Source organism: Sus scrofa, chromosome 4, assembly GCF_054392235.1.
Source record: "Sus scrofa isolate SSC_HxYL_T2T_F1_AM1 chromosome 4, Sscrofa_HxYL_maternal_Yorkshire_Landrace_v2.0, whole genome shotgun sequence".
Taxonomy (NCBI): Eukaryota; Metazoa; Chordata; class Mammalia; order Artiodactyla; family Suidae; genus Sus; species Sus scrofa.
This window is the reverse complement of record NC_139386.1, coordinates 76,666,692-76,687,111: the sequence shown is the minus strand read 5'-3', so window position 1 is coordinate 76,687,111 and position 20,420 is coordinate 76,666,692. Positions and strand designations below refer to the sequence as shown.

The 20,420-nt window shown below is 42.7% G+C and overlaps 1 long non-coding RNA gene across 1 annotated transcript in view; it reads right to left on the bottom strand.

Moving 5' to 3' along the window:
• Positions 1 to 1,542: 1,542 nt before the first annotated feature.
• LOC106510074 (uncharacterized) overlaps positions 1,543 to 20,420 on the bottom strand; it is a 188,340-nt gene continuing 169,462 nt past the window's right edge. Inside the window, exons 4-5 of the long non-coding RNA XR_002343297.2 lie at positions 11,818 to 11,971; positions 1,543 to 4,494 (exon numbers count right to left, since the gene is read on the bottom strand). This is a non-coding gene — a long non-coding RNA (uncharacterized LOC106510074). The remainder of the gene's footprint in view (positions 4,495 to 11,817; positions 11,972 to 20,420) is intronic.

Below are 20,420 nucleotides of genomic sequence, written 5' to 3'. Positions count from 1 at the left end.
TCTGCTCAGTGCCCTTGTTTCCAGGCAGTTTTCTAGAAATGAAAGGACACGACTGTGTTTTGGATCAAGAGGGTCCTCACAGCAGAGCTTCAGGAAGAACCCTGGACAGTTCTCTTTGGATGAGGGAGGGAAACAACAAATTAGGCCTCTGTATTTGCAAATGCCCAGAGCTTTTTTTTTTTTTTTTTTTTTTTTGGTCTTTTGTCTTTTCAGGGCTGCACCCGTGGCATATGGAGGTTCCCAGGCTAGGGGTCAAATTGGAGCTACAGCTGCCGGCCTACACCACAGCCACAACAATGAGGGATCTGAGCCGAATCTGTGACCCACACCACAGGTCATGGCAATGCCAGATCTTTAATCCACTGAGAAAGGCCAGGGATCAAACCTGCGTCCTCATGGATACTAGTTGGGTTTGTTAACCACTGAGCCAAGACGAGAACTCCCACAGCTCTTTTGACTGAATTTCTCTTATGTTTTTTCTTTCTCTCATCATCAGAGAGCTTGGTTTGTGCCCACCACCTACCCAGCTTGAAGGGTCCTGGGACGCTGACCACTGGTTTCCTTGTTCAGGGAAGGGCAGCCCAGGCTCCTCTGGATCCACTGCAGACTCAGCACAGACCTTGTCCCTGTGAGCATCGATTTCTCTGTACCCTTCCTTCCCTTCCCGCCCTCCTCCCCATCCCCAACTCATGTTAGGAAGGGGTTCTTTTTTGAAAATTTTTTTTTTTTAGTACCACATCCAGGCTAGGAGTCGAATCCGAGCTGCAGCTGCCAGCCTACACCACAGCCACAGCAACACCGGATTTGCACTGCATCTTCGACCTATGCTGCGGCTTGTGGTGACACTGGAAAGATGTTACCGGAATCTGGGTTCCAGTTCTGGGAGCCAAAGAATGAACTTCAAGAACACACACAGGCAGCAAGCAAGCAAAAGTCTTGATTACAGGAAAGCAAACAGCTCCCAGCACAGATCCTGCGAAGGGGAGGAAGGGCCCCCTTCTTATTATTCTATGGAGGTTTTTCTTTCTTAAGGTCGGGGGTACCAACGTGGGGTCTAGACATCATTCCTTTTTCCCCTTGGGCTTGTCCCCTCCCCTGTATCAGGCCTTATCCAACAGGGGTCTTAGAGATGAGTCTGCCCCATACGTTTTACGCCTACTTTGTTTTTCCTTCCCCTAGACTGGGAGTAGCTGTTCCTCTCATTCCTTCCCCATCAGTCAATGAGTGAGTTAGAGATTCATGTCCACCTAGATGTAAAGCAGATGCATTTTCTACAGAAAACAAGGCCTGTGAGAAGGTTATTTTCTGGAACTCCCAAATCATAGGCATTAATCAACAACTATATCAAAGAATACATCAAAATATTAATCAACAACTATATCAAAGAATACTTCGAAGCCCATGTTCCTACACTAACTACCTAAATCATCATTCATTATTCTGCTTCAGTGGCAACACCAGATCCTTAAACCACTGAGTGAGGCCAGGGATCGAAACCGCATCCTCATGGATACTAGTCAGTCACTGAGTCACAACAGGAACTCCAGGGAGCTCTTTTTTATGTAAACATATCAAAGTAATGCCAAGTCCACACATAGGCATTCAAGGAAAATCTATCCAACTGACAGGGCTGGAACAACTGTGTTTGGAAAAATAAAGAAACTTATTCATCTCATACCACACACAAAAATCAACTGAAGATGGATTGCAGACCTAGGTGAAAAAGCAAACATGATAAAGCTACTAGAATAAAACAAAGAGATAGGTTTACAACCATGAGGTGGGGATATATTTCCTAGAACGGACATAAAAATCACAGACCATAAAAGAATAAGCATTAATAAATTAGACTATCAAAATTAAAAACTCCTGTGTATTAAAAAAATACCATCCAGAAAATTGATAGGCAATTTACAGACTGGGAAAGAGAATTCACCACACATGCCGATGACAAATGACTTGTATCTAATATATCAAGAACTTCTTCGACTTAATAATAAAAAAGACAACCAAATAAAAAATGGACAAAAGACTTCAGCACTTCACAAAAACAGGCTAATGAAATGGCAGAAAACATGCAAAAAAGCACACAATATCTTTCAGGAAATGCAAGTGAAAATTACAATGAAAGACTACTGCATACCCAGTAAAATGAAAAATAAGGTGGGCAGGGAGTTCCTGTCGTAGTTCAGCAGGTTACGAACCCGACTAGTATCCTTGAGGATGCAGGTTCAATCCCCAGCCTCGATCAGTGGGTTGGAGGCCTGGGGTTGCCATGAGCTGTGGTGTAGGTCGAAGACGCAGCTCAGATCTGGTGTTGCTGTGGCTGTGGTGTAGGCCAGCAGCTGCAGCTCTGATTAGACCCCTAGCCTGGGAAACCTCTACATGCTGCAGGAGCAGCCCTAAAAAGAAAGAATTGAAAAGAAATAAGGTGGGGCAGTCTGACTGCTCAGACACTGCCAGCAGGAGCGTGAAGTGGTATATCCTATTTGGCAATGTCTTTAAAGTTAAATTTATACCTACCCTATGACTTAAGTATTTATCCAAGAGCAATGAGGACAACATGTGCAAGGATGTTGATAGCAGCTTCATGTATAAATAGCCCCCAAACTGGAAGCATCCCGCATGCCCGTCAATGGAATGGATAACCATGGTGCATCTTACAGTGAAATATTACTCAGCAATGCAAAAGGAACAAACTAATGCCATGTGTAAGATAGAGGCATCTCACAAACATTTTCCTAGTGAAAGAAGCCTGACCTCCCTACCGGCCAAAACCTACACATATGATTCTACTTATATACGATTCTAAGCCAGGCAAACTATGTTACGGTGATGGAAACCCAAATAGTGGTTAATTCTGGGGAACAAGAACTGGTGGTGAGGGGCAGGCAGACTGTCTAGGGCAACGACAGTGTTCTGCGCTTCCATGCGAATCCGTTAGGACTGATGGGACAGTACACTTAAGATCTGGCGTTTCACTGTGTGCAAATTCAACCTCAGTTTAAAAAAGGGAGTTATCAGGGATGGTGGGAAAAAGATACAAACTTTCAGTTATAAAATAAAGAAGTCATTGGAGTTCCCGTCGTGGCTCAGTGGTTAACGAATCTGACTAGGAACCATGAGGTTGCGGGTTCGATCCCTGGCCTTACTCAGTGGGTTAAGGATCTGGCGTTGCCATGAGCTGTGGTGTAGGTTGCAGATGAGGCTCGGATCCTGCATTGCTATGGCTCTGATGTAGGCCAGTGGCTACAGCTCCAATTAGACCCCTAGCCTGGGAACCTCCATATGCTGTGGGAGCGGCCCAGGAAATAGCAAAATAAATAAATAAATAAAAATTAAAAAAAAAATAAAGAAGTCACACAACAGACATTCATGTCTCAGGATTCTGGAGGCTGGAAGTCCGAGGTCAAGGTACAAGCTGATTTGGTTTCTGACGAGGTCTCTGGCCCTGGCTTGTAAACAGCCACCTTCTTGCTATGTGCTCACAGGCTTTCCTTCCATGTGCCTGCAGAGAGGTGGGGGAGGGGAGAGCCAGAGAGTGAGCTGCTGGTGTCTTGTTCTCTTTTTGTAAGGACACTAATCCTATTAGATCAGAGCTTACTCTTCAAACCTCCTTTAACCTTAGTTACTTTCAAGGGTTCTATCTTCAAATCCAGCCATATTAGCAGGTGGTGGCTTCTCCCTATGAGTTGGGTGTGTGTGGGGGGAGGGCAGGTGTTGGGGAACACCTCACTCAGTTCACAGCAATTCCAGAGGAGTGACTTTGCAAAGACTGCTGCATCGGGGAGATCTGCTCCTTCTCTGTTGGTGAATGGCTTTTTAGTCTCTCTCCATTAACCAAACTGGATTTGAATCGAGGAAAAGCACTTATTTCCTCAGCCTCCCAAGCTCTCTAGTCTTTCCGGTGGGACGGCTCCTTTCCAGGCACTCAGTCATTTATCAGGAATTAAAAGCTTGCTGAGAATGCAAAACACTGTAAGTCAAGGCACAGAGAAAGTCAAGTCTTCCTGCTTTTAATCGATTGCCACGAGGGGAAAGGGAGGTGTGACAGTGCTCTGGGACTTTGTCACATGATCAACAGAAAGAGAAGAGGGCAGTGTCCCCAACAGAGAGCCCAGAAGGGCCAGGGCTAAGGGACATTGAACCTTTGTCTACACCTGGGAAAGGAATTCAGAGTGATCAGGAGCAGCTTGATTTTTCTGAACATTCTCCAACAATTTGTGGGAGGCCCTGGGAATTATTTATAGCTCCTTTGCACATTGACTTGGTTTCTTGCTGACACTGTAAAGTGACTGACGCTTCCCCAGGAGGGACCTTTTATCTCCCAGTCCACTGTTAGTGAGCCAAGGCAGGTGTTTTTCCATTTATTCTCTGGCCTGACTTGTTCCGGAAGGAACTGAAAGTGTCCTGCAGAAGCTCAGCACAGACTGGGCTTCAGATGACACCGGGAAGGCTCTCCTCAACAACTTCTTGAATTCAGCTGGATTTCACCTTGATTTAAAAAAAAAATGCATATTGATTACAAGAATTAATTGCAGTGTCTATCTAAAAATCACTATCAATAGTATGTCAATAAGCCATTAAAAAAATAACTAAAAGCAGTATCTGCTGACAGGCTAGGGAACACTTGCATTTTTAGCCTTGGTTTTACCCATTATGATTCCTCACTATGAATCTGTATTTAGTGAAAAAAAACAACCAACCCCCCCCCAAAACTATTTCTGTAACTGAGCAGGGTCCTGTGGGCTCCTGGGAACAGAAGCCTTTCTGTGTCCCCCATTTCTTTGTTTTAGGGCCTAAACTTCAGCCTCCATGACCTTCCCTGAGTTCCAGAGGGCAGTTGCTAATCAGAGAGGAGAGGGGATGCAGAGACCTGGGAGGAACAGTCAAGAGACAAGGCAGGTTCTGGTCCCTCCTCAGGGGAATTTACCTAACAGTATCTTTGAGCCTTTCTGCAGAACTGAAACCCCCAACAAATGGAAGAACTACTTGATGAAGAAGGAGGACCCCCGGGACCAGTCCTGAGGCTACTAAACATCATCTTTGAGAAACAATGCAAACTTGCCTCTCCCCTGATCCTTATCTACAGCCCTATTTTCCACTTCCCAAACTATAAAACCATCTCCTAATTTCTCCTAAGGGGGGGACACAGATGTTAAGGCATTAGTGGAGATTTATGGCTAAGGTGGAGGGAGGATGGCAAAGCAATAAATCTGCTTTTTTCTCCTTCACCCAAAACTCTGTCTCCAAGTTTCTATTTGGCAGCAGCAGACAGAGGCCAAGTTTCGGCAACATTTCTCCCAGACCCTCCCTAGGGCCAGCCAACCCAGGCAGCCCAGGAGAGCCTCCATCACGATTCTGGAAGTTTAAGCAAACTAGAAAAGAGAGGAAGATTTACCTCTATCTCTGCCCTCAGGGGCTCTGACTCTCCCACCCAGGCTTTCCCAAAGATTGTGCTTCTAAATTAGCTCCCATCTCTCCCACCAGCTTCCTTGTCCCTTGGATGAATTCATAACCAAGAGGCTCAATGACAAAACTAAATGACATTTTTACTAGACATTTGCTCTTCAGAAGGGTTGAGCCCAGCTGAATATTCAAAGAACCGGACTGACAGAAACTCTGAGCCCGTGGCCCCGTCCTCACCAGGCTGGCAGAGCCCAGTCTTAGCAAGAATCCTGCTAAGCCAGCTTTGAGAGATCCCCAACCCCCCAGCCCCGCCACCCCCCATCCTTGGTATTTGGTCGGGTTCCTTGTCCACCACACTCGATGTCGCCTGCCCCCGGCCTGCCTTCAGCAGGGATCCCATTAAGTCCGTTTAGCAGGAATCCTATCCTCGACGTTTCCTCCTGGCACACTGTCCTTCATCCTCCCTCCACCTTAGCCAGAAATTTCCACTCGTCCGGGCTGTATTCAGAATTGGGTCTGATCTCTTTTCAGGGCGTTTATTGCAAGAATCTTGAATAGTCTTCTTTACTGTTTTAACAGGTGGTGTCAAAGTAAGTTTTTCTTTGGTAGCCCAAGAGCTCCACGAAGCTAAGAACTTTGGTTTTTTTTGCTTCTTTCATCACCACTGAGGTAGGTTCTTGCCCCCATTTTATAGAAGAAGAAAATGAGGCTTACATGGCTTAAAGGATTTATTTATTTACCAGCTAGTAAGAAACATTCCATGGAGGGATTGTTCTTTGCTCTGTCCTATGCTGCAAATATCTTCTAATGTAAAGGATTCAGAAATAAACTTGTTTTTTTGTTTGTTTGTTTGTTTTGTGCTTTTAAGGCTGCACCCGTGGCATATGGAGGTTCTCAGGCTAGGGGTCCAATCGGAACTACAGCTGCCGGCCTACACCACAGCCACAGCAACGCAGGATCCAAGCCACGTCTGTAACCCACACCACAGTTCACAGCAATGCCAAATCTGTAACCCACTGAGCAAGGCCAGGTATCGAACCTGCAACCTCATGGTTCCTGGTCGGATTCTTCAGAAATAGCCTTGAACTAAGTAAACAAGACCTAGATCCTCAGACAGTAGTGAGAGCTATCTTTATTGAGAATTGGTGACATGGTTACATTGGTTAGGCCTCTAAGTACATACTAACTCTAATCCTCATAGCAACCTAAAGATACACAAGCGGAGTTCCCATTGTGGCACAGTGGTTAACGAATCCGACTAGGAACCATGAGGTGGCGGGTTCGATCTCTGGCCTTGGTCAGTGGGTTAAGGATCTAGCACTGCCTTGAGCTGCGGGGTGAGTCGCAGATGCAGCTCTGATCCCGCATTGCTGTGGCTCTGGAGTAGGCTGGTGGCCACAGCTCCAATTAGACCCCTAGCCTGGGAACCTCCATATGCCATGGCAGTGGCTCAAGAAAAGGCAGAAAGAAAAAATAAATAAATAAATAAATACATAAATAAATAAATAAAATAAAGATACACAAGCTACTATTATTATTATTATTGTTTTATTGGGGTATAATTTAACATAGAATAAACTGCACACATGTAAGGTTTGACATATGTACACACCTGGGAAATTATTCCCACAATCAAGGTGATGGGCATATCATTGCCCCCCAAAGGAGCCCTTACCAGTCACACCATTTTACAGATAAGAAAGTTGACTTCATTTGTACAATGTGACACGGCTGTTGTGTGGGGAGCCAGATTTGAAGCCATGTCTACGAGACCTCAGAACCGTGCCTCTTCGCACAGTATCAGCAAAGGCCTCTCTTCTCCTGTCCCTAGCCCCCATTTCTCTATCTTTGTCGCTCCCTCCCTCTCTCTCTCAGGTATTACTGATCTCCCACCATGTGTGAACGACTCTATCTTTAGCTGCTCTATCATCCTAAACCAAGAGCAATCATGAGCAGCAATGACAATTGCAGCTAACACAGATGACAGACATGTCATTCCGACAAGCTTTTTTAGGCATGGTGCCATGTTCAAAGTGATGTGGCTCTGGAGAGCTCAGCTTTGCAATCAGGCTGAGGCAGGTTTGAACCCCAGCCTCCATCTCCCCTAACCCCTGCCGCCCCCCCACCACCCGTTTACTGAGCAGCCCTGGATGATCTCAGAGACCTTACTGAGCCTTGACTGTATCGTTGGCAAAAGAAGAGTACTCATGCTCATCTCTAAGCTGGTGTGAAAATCACACAGCAGAATTATATAGCATAATGCAGGTATGCCAAAGGTCCCTGAGATCATGAAAGCATCATAGCAGTTTTGTAAAAGAGCATATCTCCCCAAATTCTAAGCAATGATTTTTCTCTCCCAAGACTTTGGTTGTTTCTGTCTTTTTTCTTTTTTTTTTTTTTTGTCTTTTTGCTTTTTCTAGGGCTGCTCCCACGGCATACGGAGGTTCCCAGGCTAGGGGTCTAATTGGAGCTGTAGCCACTGGCCAACACCAGAGCCACAGCAAGGAGGGATTCAAGCCACATCTACAACCTCCACCACAGCTCACGGCAACGCCAGAACCTTGACCCACTGAGCAAGGTCAGGGATCGAACCTGCAACCTCATGGTTCCTAGTCGGATTCGTTTACCACTGAGCCACAACGGGAACTCTGACTTTGGTTGTTTCTACACAGGTAAATAGATGTACATATTAAAGCACATTTCAATTTTCCAAAATTCAGCAAATACTTTGTGAAACACCAGTAAAACAAAATTGTTGAAAAGGGATAGAGAAAATTGGAAATGATCAACATTGGCTTTATCTCCCTTTTTATTAATTGATTGATTGATTATCTTTTTAGGGCTGCACCCATGGCATATGGAGGTTCCCAGGCTAAGGGTCCGATTAGAACTGTAGCTGCCGGCCTACACCACAGCCAGAGCAATGCAGGATCTGAAATGTGTCTGCGACCCACACCACAGCGCATGGATCCTTAACACCAGATCCTTAACACACTGAGCAAGGCCAGGCATCGAACACTGGTCCTCATGGATATTAGTTGGGTTCGTTAACCATTGAGCCACGATGGGAACTCCTTAATTTCCCTTTTTATATGTTTATTTTTAGTAAAAGACTCTTGGGAAAAAGATGACTCTCTAAGTGGTTTAAAAAAAGAAAAAAGATGACTCCACCTCACCCCACCCCCCGGGGTGTCAGGCCAAGGGTGAGTTTTGCAGCCTCCTATTCACTCCCATTTTGTTGGCTTTAAATGCCATGGCTCTATATCAACATAAAAACACAACCATCATTGAACAGATCAGCAGGAAATTTGAAAAACATTTTCTAGGTCTTGTGGTCAATACCAAAATCAAGTTAATGAATTATTATTGAAATACATAGTGAATTGGAATGTTGAAGAGATCTACAGGTCAAGATGGGAGACAAATTAATCAGTATTAAAAGTGTGGTGGAGGAGGGCCAATTTTATTTTATTTTTTTTTGTCTTTTTGTCTTTTTGCTATTTTTTTGGGTTGCTCCCGCGGCATATGGAGGTTCCCAGGCTAGGGGTCTAATCGGAGCTGCAGCCACTAGCCTACGCCAGAGCCACAGCAACATGGGATCCGAGCCGTGTCTGCAACCTACACCACAGTTCGTGGCAATGCCGGATCGTTAACCCACTGAGCAAGGGCAGGGACCGAACCTGCAACCTCATGGTTCCTAGTCGGATTCGTTAACCACTGCGCCACGGGAACTCCTTAATGTATTTTTAAAATTATTATTAGCTAGTGAGAAATAATCTCAGCCAGGGTTATTCATCTTTTTTTCTTTCTTTCTTTCTTTTTTTTCTTTTTTCTTTCTTTTTTTTTTTGTCTTTTTTTTTGCTATTTCTTTGGGCCGCTCCCGCGGCATATGGAGGTTCCCAGGCTAGGGGTCTAATCGGAGCTGTAGCCACTGGCCTACGCCAGAGCCACAGCAACTCGGGATCCGAGCCCGCATCTGCAACCTACACCACAGCTCACAGCAACGCCAGATCCTTAACCCACTGAGCAAGGGCAGGGACCAAACCCGCAACCCCATGGTTCCTAATCAAATTCGTTAACCACTGCGCCCCGACGGGAACTCCTCTTTCTTTCTTTCTTTCTTTCTTTTTCTTTCTTTCTTTCTTTTTTTAAGGCCACACATGGAGGTTTTCAGGCTAGGGGTTGAAATGGAGCTGTAGCCACTGGCCTACAGCACAGCCACAGCAATGCAAGATCCAAGCCAAGTCTGCTAACTACACCACAGCTTGGGGCAATGCCAGATCATTTAACCCACTGAGCAAGGTCAGGGATCGAACCTGTCATGGATACTAGTCAGATTCGTTTCTGCTGAGCCACAATAGGAACTCCAAAGTTTTATTGGACCACAGCCATGTCCACTTATTTATAAATTACCTATGGCTTTTGTTTGCTTGTTTGTTCTTTTTAGGGCCACACCTGCCACACATGGAGGTTCCCAGGGTGGGGGTCCAATCGGAGCTGCAATAGTCACAGCAACTCAGGATTCGAGCCACATCTGTGACCTACACCACAGCTCATGGCAACACCAGATCCTTAACCCACTGAGCGAGGCCAGGGATCGAACATGAAACCTCATGGCTCTTAGTTGGATTCGTTTCCGCTGAGCCACGACAGGAATTCCAATTTCCTTTTTTAATGTAACTGGAAACCTTGATCTTCTAGACGTGCTCCAGGCGGTGGTCAGAATGCAGGAAACCTGGTCCATTGCCTTCTGTTTGACAAGGAGGTGGGACAGGACACAGTTACTCACCCCCCCCCCACCCCGCCCCAACTCCTCTTGTGGCTTTGCTGACACTTTTAGCCCAGGGCGACATGAGACTGAAATAAGTCAGCAGGCATTTGTTCATTCTTCTCTTTAAAATGAGCATGCTAAGGGAGCAGGCACTGTACCAGACCCTGAGTGCATAGAAGAGTCAAGCCATCGTCCTTACACCTCACAAGCTGTGGAGTTTACTTAACTCCAGCTAGGACAACATGTATAGCCACCTTAACAAAATAAGTTTAAGAGTGTGTGGCTAAAAATCAGCACCAAGTGAATGGACTGGATGCAAAATCTTTTTGTTAGGGAGAAATTACTCCGAGCTAGAGCTGGATTGTGGGGGGCGGTGGGAGTCAAGCCAAGCTTTATGCAAGAGGTATTTTTTCGAGCTGGACCTGGGGTTGGATTTTCATCAGGAAAAATGTGAAGCATAGCAAAACCAAATACTCAGAGAATAAAAGGTCCCCTTCACAAAGTCTTGCTGATCACTGGTTTCCTCTGCCCAGTCTGCCTGCACCCAAGCTCCCAACCCATGGCTTTGGGATGGGATTATTAGATTCTGTCCATGACTCTAGCATATCAATCTATGCTGAGATTTCATCAGCCACTGTGTCGTCTACTCACTGTATCTTGCAGTTTACAGTAAGGGCACATGAAGGGGTGGGTGTTAAGAACAACTGTGGTTTGTGGTTGGGGGATGGTGAAGTAGGAAACGCTGGAAGAAGACCTTATGTGGGGAAAGCTCCTGAGTTCAGCGCTGAGCACACTGAGTTTGAGCTTCAAGACAACTGGTAGAGTTAACTGGAGTTTTCCTCGAGTGTTTTATTACAGAAGACTGCTATTATCTCCTTTTCATTTTTCTGTTTGCAAAGAGCAGCAAATTTTTACAAAATACATAATGAGCCTGTATGACTTTAAACGTAGGAAGTGTCATAAAATAATAATAAACTATGAAAAATTGAGGAGTTTTAAAAATTAATAATACTCATTGTGAAACTATTTTATCTTGATCCGATTAGTTTATAAAAATGTAAGCAGCAAAGCACCATGTTTTGAGGCTCCATTACATAGGGTAGCTCCTCCTCTTCCAAAAAAATCTGGAAAATGTCCTGAATGGGAGCAGAAAACATGACCCTAAAAGGTGCCAATTTGGCGTGTGGGTTCTTCTGAGCTGAAAGCAATCAGGACCCAAGAAACATTTGCCTCTCCCTTTCCTACCTAAGATAATTTAGATACTGGGCCATCGACTCAAAGAGAGAGCTATTACCAGAGATAACCTTTATCTGAACGACCCATCTGTAGGGCAGGGCAAACATCTCATTAACCAACATCTGCTCTTCTTATTGAATTACCCTCCTCCCCCTTGAGGCCCCAGACCCCACCCCATTCCTGAGCGCAGGAGGGCATATAAACCTCAATGGCCCATCTTGCCCTTGGGTCTCATATTCTTACGGGATCCCTGTACTTACATAATTAAGTTTGTTTTCCTCCTGTTACAAGCTATCCTATGTTAATTTGATTATTAGACCAGCCACAGAACCAAGAAGGGTAGAGGAAAAATGTTTCCTCCTCCATCGGCTCAAACGCAATAGAAAAAATTTACCACTTACTCATAGAAAACACAAAGGAGGGATCCGAGTTGGTGAAGAGTCTTCTCCAGAAGCGATTTTTTTTTTCTTGTGCTTTTATTCTTTTCTCCTTTTTTCTTGTGCCTCCACCACCTCAGTGTGTGTCCTTTAAGGAGGCCATACTTGCCTGCCTCAGCTGACGGGAGAACAAAGAGCATGGAAAATTGGCCATGAGATATTTCTTTGCACCAGGCACGAATCACTTCTGTGACTGGAACGGCAGAGCAGGGTAGGAATTCTAGCCTTGTGCCCAGTAAGAGGTGGAGGAAACAGATTTTGTGACAAGCTGGGAAAATTCTGCCTGAGATACCAAATGTGTCATTTAGTGTTTTCCCTATAGAATGGCATTGGATCGGCATCTTTTCAATTTGCTCTTTGGTTATTGTCTCGCTAACATTTCTATACTCACATACACACAGAGGATAATGCAGAATACCAGTGATCTTAATGAAATCCAGACGGTAAGTACACAGTCCCCCAGAATATTCATCTGATAGACATACGATTAAAGAAAATGAAACTAGATTGAAATGACTTGTTCTATCTGAACTAATCACTCTTACTTTTTAGTGAATATCCATAATTACATTAAAACTTTATTTTAGAGATCTGAAGAGATTAATGTAAAATTCTTTTTGTCCTTGGTTCCTAGAAACTATAATTTGATTGTTAGAACCATCTTTATAAGGGTTTAAAAAATCTGTAATGCACACTAAATTTGGTCTGCAGGCAAAATAAATCATATGACTCACAAATACAATTGCCATTATTTTTCAAATATATGTAGATATTGTTAGGATAAAGAAGGTAATGTATTTAAAAGAGCTGCTGAATTTACAGTAGCTTTTGGCCACGGTGTGTTTTGTTAAATACTAGAGTATGTAACTATCAAGGGAGGTTATGACATTTACAATTTTAACAAAAGACCATGATTTCCATTTCCAGAAAAGATGGAGTAACAGAAACTAGGTTTACACTTAACCACCTAATCAGGGAATACAGCTTCACTGTCTTATTCCTGGGGACTTTTCCAAGTTACTACTAGCTTGTAAGTCCCTCTGGGCTGTTGATGCCCAGTGGCGACGCTGCTTAGTAACCATAAGTGGGTGTTGTGGGCTGAATTTTGCCCCCCTAAAAGATGTGTTCAAGTCTTAACTCCCAGTACCCATGAATGCAACCTTATTCAGAGGCAAAGTCTTGGCAGATATAACCAATCCATTGATCAACCAATTCTTTGTCAGAATTAGGTCCAGAATAGTTTAATCTTTTTAATGACTCTCCTACTTCCTAGGAGAGGAGCTAAATAAATGGTTGTTGTTATAAGCAGCTAAATTTGAGGGGTGATTTGTTACAAATGCTAACCGATAGAGAAAGGGTGGCAGATCTCACAGAGGAGCCCCGGCGACAGCCCTAAGGGAAGAGGCCTTCTGCAGAATTAAGACTTCAGCAGAAGGGCTGTTACATGCATGTTTCCTTCCTCTTGGCATTTGTGTCTTTTATTCTCCATTACATTAGGGGAGAGATTTGAAAATTAGTGAGAATCCAGTTGGATCTACCAGTCCCTGACTACCGTGGCTAAGTAGGAGCCATCCAGCTGTACTAATTTTGGTTATACATAAAAAACATGCCATATACATACATGTGTATATAAACATAGGTGTGCATATAATTTCATGCCATTCCCACCTGAAATTCCCACGAATAAATTAATTCATATTTCTAATTATTTTCTAGCAATAAATTACCAGAAGTTCTGCACGTCTGGAGAAAGCTCATGCACATATTGTAGGCTTTTTCTACTTATGGTCCAGTAGAAATAGAGGTGATATTGAAGGCTATTTTAAGTAAATTCTAAGAACATTGGTTCCGGAGTCAGAAGGCCTGGGTTTGGTTACTAGACTCAGTAATTTACTGGCAGTGTAATCTTAATATTATTTATAATATCTTCATGGGGCTCCATTTCTTTATTTGTAAAGTGAGAATAATAAGACAGACACCTAGCTTCCAGAATGACTGTGGTGACTTAGTGGCTAAACCAGAAGCCCTCTGCAAGGTTTTTAAAGGCTATACAAATGTTAGTTGTTAGCCTGACAGCCATGATTTCAAATCTCCCTTCCTGCCTGGTTGTCACCTGAAATATGGCGGCCATCACCTGGCCCTGTGCTAGCCCTGGAGCTGAAGATGGTGTGAGCACAGCTGGGCTGACAGGATGCCGGGGGAGGCTCCCGTGCTTCTCCCTGAAATCTCCCTAACAGGAATTTATGCCTTTCTGACATCTCGCACCAACACCACAGGGCCTGGGGGGAAGGGTCATCCCAGAGAAGGGCAGCCAGGCTAACTCATTATCATAAATGTTTTTGGAATTGAAGAAGAGAACCAAGTAAGGGCAACTGGGATAAAGGCATGTCTGAGGCTGGCATTTACCTTCTGTGGGATGAAAACACTCAGCTGGATGAACTGATGTCCTATCTCTGCAGATCTGCACGGACACATAATGAAATGAAAATGGGATGCAAATGCAAACTCCCCTAAGAGGAGGTGCAGTTTTCCTTCCTTCTCTGCAGACTTGGAGAACTGTCAACACCGAGAGGAAAGACAAGTGAGGACAAGCATCTGAGGTTGCGTTTGGAGGGACGGGGTGGGGGAAGTGTAGGGGGACTGCAAAGTCGAAGGGATGAGAAAGGGAAGGACACAGCAGACAAGCTGCTTTCTTGGAGTCAGAGTTGGTTCTACTAGCTCTCCGCCAGTCTGCCACCCTGGGGCTTTGCTAGGCAGGGAGAATCCACCAAACAGTGGAGAATGGGAACAGTAACCCTTTAAGGAAAGAGAGAAAGAGAGGCAAGAGGAGGGAAGGAAGGAGGGACAAAAGGAAGGAAGGAAGAGGAGAGGGAGGAAGGAAAGAACTGTAATCGAACATAGTTACAACAGATGCCTTAGAAAAAGCTTGAGAGTCTGGCAACTGGACTTTAAAAAGTGTAAAATCCCAAACATATTTCAACTAGCTCTGTAGTTTCAAGAAGGACTTAACTGAGGTGTGAGGAAGGATTTGGGACAAAAAGGGCTGTTGGACTGAGGAAGACTATAGCACCTTCTCTGAGATCTTTAAAGAAAGTCGCTTTAGAAGGTTGAGTGGGGATGTCTTTGAGGGTACGGAAAGGAAATTCAAGACCATGTTAGGTTTATTCATGCTATTCTGGGCTACGCAGCTGAACTTATTTTCATATGTAACTGGAAATATGAAATGAGAGCCTAGAGTAAAAAACTGAGAATATACAGTGAGGAGTATTTCCGGACATTTTCCAAGGCGTTAATAATTTTTTTCCATACAGAAATCTTTTTTTTTTTTGTCTTTTTGCCATTTCTTGGGCTGCTCCTGCAGCATATGGAGGTTCCCAGGCTAGGGGTTGAATCGGAGCTGTAGCTGCCAGCCTACGCCAGAGCCACAGCAATGCGGGATCTGAGCCGAGTCTGTGACCTACACCACAGCTCACGGCAACGCCGGATCGTTAACCTACTGAGCAAGGCCAGGGATGGAACCTGCAACCTCATGGTTCTCAGTTGGATTTGTTAACCACTGAGCCACAACGGGAACTCCTCATACAAAAATCTGATTGATAAACAGTTTCATTCATTCATTCATTCATATAATACGCATTTTGACCCTGGGGTGACATTTGAACTGGGTCATAAAAGACAGAAATTAGTTATACAGGCAGACAAAAGGGAGTAAAATGACTCTATATAAACACGCCATGTGATTCTATTTTCACTCCAGCTCAGAGTGACAGATCTGTTCTCAGAAACCTCATTTTATTATTGCTTTGTCTATTATGCAGCTCCCCAGTTCAAACTACCTTTCTTCCTCCCAACATTTGGTCTCACCCAACATATGCTCCATTTCCTTCTTGAAGAAGCCTTCAAATGGAACCACTTCATGTAACAATAAAAAGAGAAAGGCATTGTGCCTAGCATTGTGTCAGATGTGGTACCTAACTTATCTTAATCTCTGCAGGAAATTAACCCCTGAAGTTCAGACAGGTCTGATATCTTTACCAAAGAGCCAGGATTTTGAATCTTGCTCCTGTCCCTTCCTTTACACTTTTCTGGATATATCTATTTTCACTAATGGCAGGCTAAGTTGATTGGACCAACTATCTCAGTGAAATCAGCTAAAATGTGTGCATAGAATATGTGTATACTGTATCTTATTATATGTATAATTATATACATATATATAATATATTTCTTAACAAAAGTATTAAATTGCATGAACTGAAAGAAAATAGTAGACCAACATTACAAGAGAACACCGGCTCAGAGCAGTTAACAGTACAAGCATGAGGGAAGCAGTTTGGTTTGGTCTTGAGATAATTTGCTGAGAAACAAATTGTACTTTTCCCTGATGGCTTTACGAGGTGTGCGGATAGAAACTAAAATTAAATATGCAGAAGTGGAGACCCCTCCAAAATGGCCTGGTAACTTGAAGAACTAAACTCTTAATATCATGGTGAGATGGAAGTGGCCACTCTTTTGAAGGCATCGATGCCCCAGTTTGAATCACCTGGGTCTTGCATAAAATTGCAAGTCTTGAATTTCAGTTAAAGTGATCCCAATATCACCAGTTCTCCTCTACAATGGGCAGAGGAAAGACTATTGCTCTTGGGAGTACTTTTTATTAGAGGTAATCTCATAGGGATATTTCATAATGACAAAAGGCTTAATGAAATAGGAAAATTCAACAATTTCAAGTTTTGTATGCACTTTATCATAAAGCCCCTCCTCCTCCCTAAAGGGAAATCAATGAATAAACATAGTAATGGGAGATTTTACTTTATTTGTTATTGTTTTTTGGTTTTTTTTTTTTTTTTGCTTGTCCTTTGTCTTTTTCTAGGGACACACCCACGGCATATGGAGGTTCCCAGGCCAGGGGTCCAATCGGAGCTGTAGCTGCCGGCCTATGCCAGAGCCACAGCAATGCCAGATCCAAGCCGTGTCTGTGACCTACGCCACAGCTTACGGCAATGCCAGATCCTTAACCCACTGAGCAAGGCCAGGGATTGAACCTGCAGCCTTAGGGTTCCTAAGTAATAGGAGATTTTAATACACATCTTTCAAAAACTGATGGAAAAAGCATAAAAATGAATAGCTATAGATGTTATAAACAATACAACTATTTATTTATTTTTTTCACAACTATATATTTAAATTCATATTCTTTTGGAGATCGTATGAATGAATATTAAAAAACCTCAAATATTGTGCTATAATACAAACATTAGCCAATTTTAAGCACTGAAATCATATCAAGTTTGACCAAACCCTGTTAAGTTAGAAATCAATAACAAAATGAAAATTATAAAATTCCTGTATGTTTTGAAATTTCAAAATACCCTTAAGTAACCTGTAACTCAAAGGGTAAATCATAATGAAAATCAGGAAGTATTTTGAGCTGAATGATAAATAAAATATTACATTTCATGACATGTGGAATGTTTCTAAAGCACAACTTAGATGTAAATGCATACCTTTAAAAGGACAGATTTGGAAAAAAAAGGTTGAAATTTCATTGAGGTGTCAGAAAAAGAAGAGTAAAGTAAATAGAATAAACATTAATAAAGCAATTGTTAATGAAATATAAACAGAGATTCAACAAAATCAAAAGTTTTTTAAGATTAATAAAATTGACAAACCTCTAGTGAAATCAGGAAAAAGAGAGTATGAATTATTAATATTAGGAATTAAAAGGGAGATATCACTACCGATTTGGCAGAATTTGCATCTGTCTCCTACTTTTACAAATTACTCTAATGAAAAAATTATTTTCACATATATTTTCTCAATATATTGTAGTGAGCATTTATTATGCAGAGCACACAGCTAATGCTTACTTAATTTTTATTCCTTACTTTTTTTTGCTGTAATTTGCTTTCTCAAAAGGAAGATGGTATTTTTTCCTCAATTATATTTTTACTTAAAATTAAGGATTACCTTAAAGCATAAATGCCACATAATGAAAGAGTAGCTTATCATTGGATTTATGCAATATGAGTTCCTGAAATTTCAGAATAGATAAAAATTATAAGAAATTATTAAGTTCAAAATTTATTGATAGGACTAAATGGTCCTTGAATTTAGAAAAGTGAAGATGGTGAATGAACATAAGTTAATGACTGGGAGAGGTGTGAGGTAGAAACGATGAAGTGATGAGATTTATAAAATTGAATGACCTCAATGAGGAGTCGAAGTAGCAAATCAACACTTCTATTTACTACAAGTACATCCTTAAGCCATTAGGATGAAATCATCTCTACAGAGATTGTTTCAGGGTTTTGTTTTGTTATATAACTGCGTTGGGCTTCAGTTTCTTTTTCCACTAGAGGAGTAGACTGTACAAGGTAATCTCAAATCTCCCAAATAAGACGATTTTTTATTATTCTGGAAAGGGAACACGCCATAATATTTAAGCACATAGGCTTGAGAGGTATGTAATCATTCATTTGGCAGAGATTTCTTGAACATCTATTATGTGCCAGAGATATGGACAGACAAGGTCTTTGTTATCATGGAATTTATCTTTTATTAAAGGGACAGGTACCAGACAGGTAACAAACTGTATAAACAAGCAGGGATTGTGATAGCTACCATGTGGGTAACAGGGTGTAGATATAGGATATCGATGAAAAGAAGTTTGAAAGCTTCTTAGTACTGTGCCTAATTCACAATCAGATTTCAATAAGTGTTGGTTGAGTTTCTTATTATTAATGACAAAGTACACATCACAATGTTATACAAGCCAATGGAGCTGCTTTTCTCTAGTAAGGGCTCATTTTATGACAAAAGAGGAAAACCCAACTGAAATTGGCTTAAACAAAAAAGGGAATTATTTGCTCACATGTTTTAGAAGCCCAGGACAGCTTAGACATGATTTGAAGGACTGAAGGATATCCTTAGGTTTACCTGTTCTTACCTTTTTGCCCTACTCTGCCACTAGAGATAGTGTCCACAAGAGCAGCACCATCTGCTCAAGTGTGCATGTGAATGTGTGTGTGTGTGAGTGCGTGTGTGTGCACGCACGCGTGCTTGCAGCAGCACTGGAGGAATAAGGTGCTTGTTGACTGCTATACTTGGATCACTGTGTCCCAAGCATGGACTGCTCTTTGTCACCCGCTGTATACCTCCCTCTTTGTTCTTTTAGTAATAATACCTCCCTAAATTTTATCTGGGCATGAGGCTATCTCTCTAGAGAACACGCTTCTCAGTTTCCTTTTCCATTTGCCAAAATGCAGACACAAACCAGATTACTCCTGCTACATCTGTGCAGTGTTTTAATAGCCTCCCTCTACCAGAGGTTCCAGGAAAGACTGAGCTCTAATGCCCTCGAGCATCCGTTGTATATAATGCATCAAGTTCTCTCCTAAGCATCTAGAATAGTACTAGCAATCAATCATGTTTGGGGGAACTTAGAAAGGCTGAGGATAGAACAAAGTGAAAACAACCTGGGATCCTGGATCACTTTGTGGAGCCAAGAGCCTGTCTGTCTGGGCTCTTCCACCAAGTCTGGACATTGTCACTTAAATACTGCAAGCTTGGGCTTCATTGTTCTGGCAACTTAGCTGATAAATATTCAACTCTATAACTGGGGGCTGAGATGAGCCCTTGAGGAGTAATTTTGACTGGGATGGTGGCAGGCTGGTGCTCACAGATAAACTGGAGCATGATTCCTGACAAGCAAAAGAATACTTGTTATGAGCACTCACCCGGCTGCAGAGCTGAAAATGCCAGTTTTGACAATTTCAAAAGTCTAAAATTGGATTAACAATCAACATATTTTCCCTGAGCGCTATCTTCCCAGGTCAGATGTCATAGACTTTAGAGTCTTCTTGCACTCGATTATGAGTTTTTCATTAAATATCAACGTTTCCTGTTAGTCCTTGAAGACGACAATATGATTGGGTATAAGTCTTGGATGAACTCATGAGAAGGTATTAACTCACTCACATTTTATTCATCTCCCCTTAGGTGTCAGTTTGCATGTATAAATATGAAATTATGTACAGATAAATTATATACCTAATATATTACATTTTTTTCAATTTCCTTCTTCTAGAGTTTGGGCTAAAGATTGTGATGTGGTTTTCTCCTGTCTTAGGTTTTCCTCTCCCTTAACTCTACTGTGAATTGTTGTGTCCTGAATAGCTCTTCTCATGGTGAATAATATGTTTGGTTCAGTAGTCTTCACGCCATGCCTCATTTATCTCATACTCGCATTCTACTCCTGAGACTCATGCTGGTGGCCCTGGCACCTGGTGCAGTGGGTTGCCTGTAACTCAAGTTGGTTTTTATGCAAGAGGAGGACTCTGCTCAGAGACACTGGAGATGGAGCTGCCTTGAATTCCAAGTGCATGGCGGAGGGTGGAGGCCTCACACATGTGGCCATGGGGGCCTCACACACAAGAATTAAACATGGCTTGGGACACGCAGGTGGGGCAGGGAAGCAAGAGTTTTCTTGAAGCAGCTATCTTGAGGGAGAGACTGGAATAAAATCCTGAGCACAACACAGCACTGAACATTTGTGCCCAAGCTTC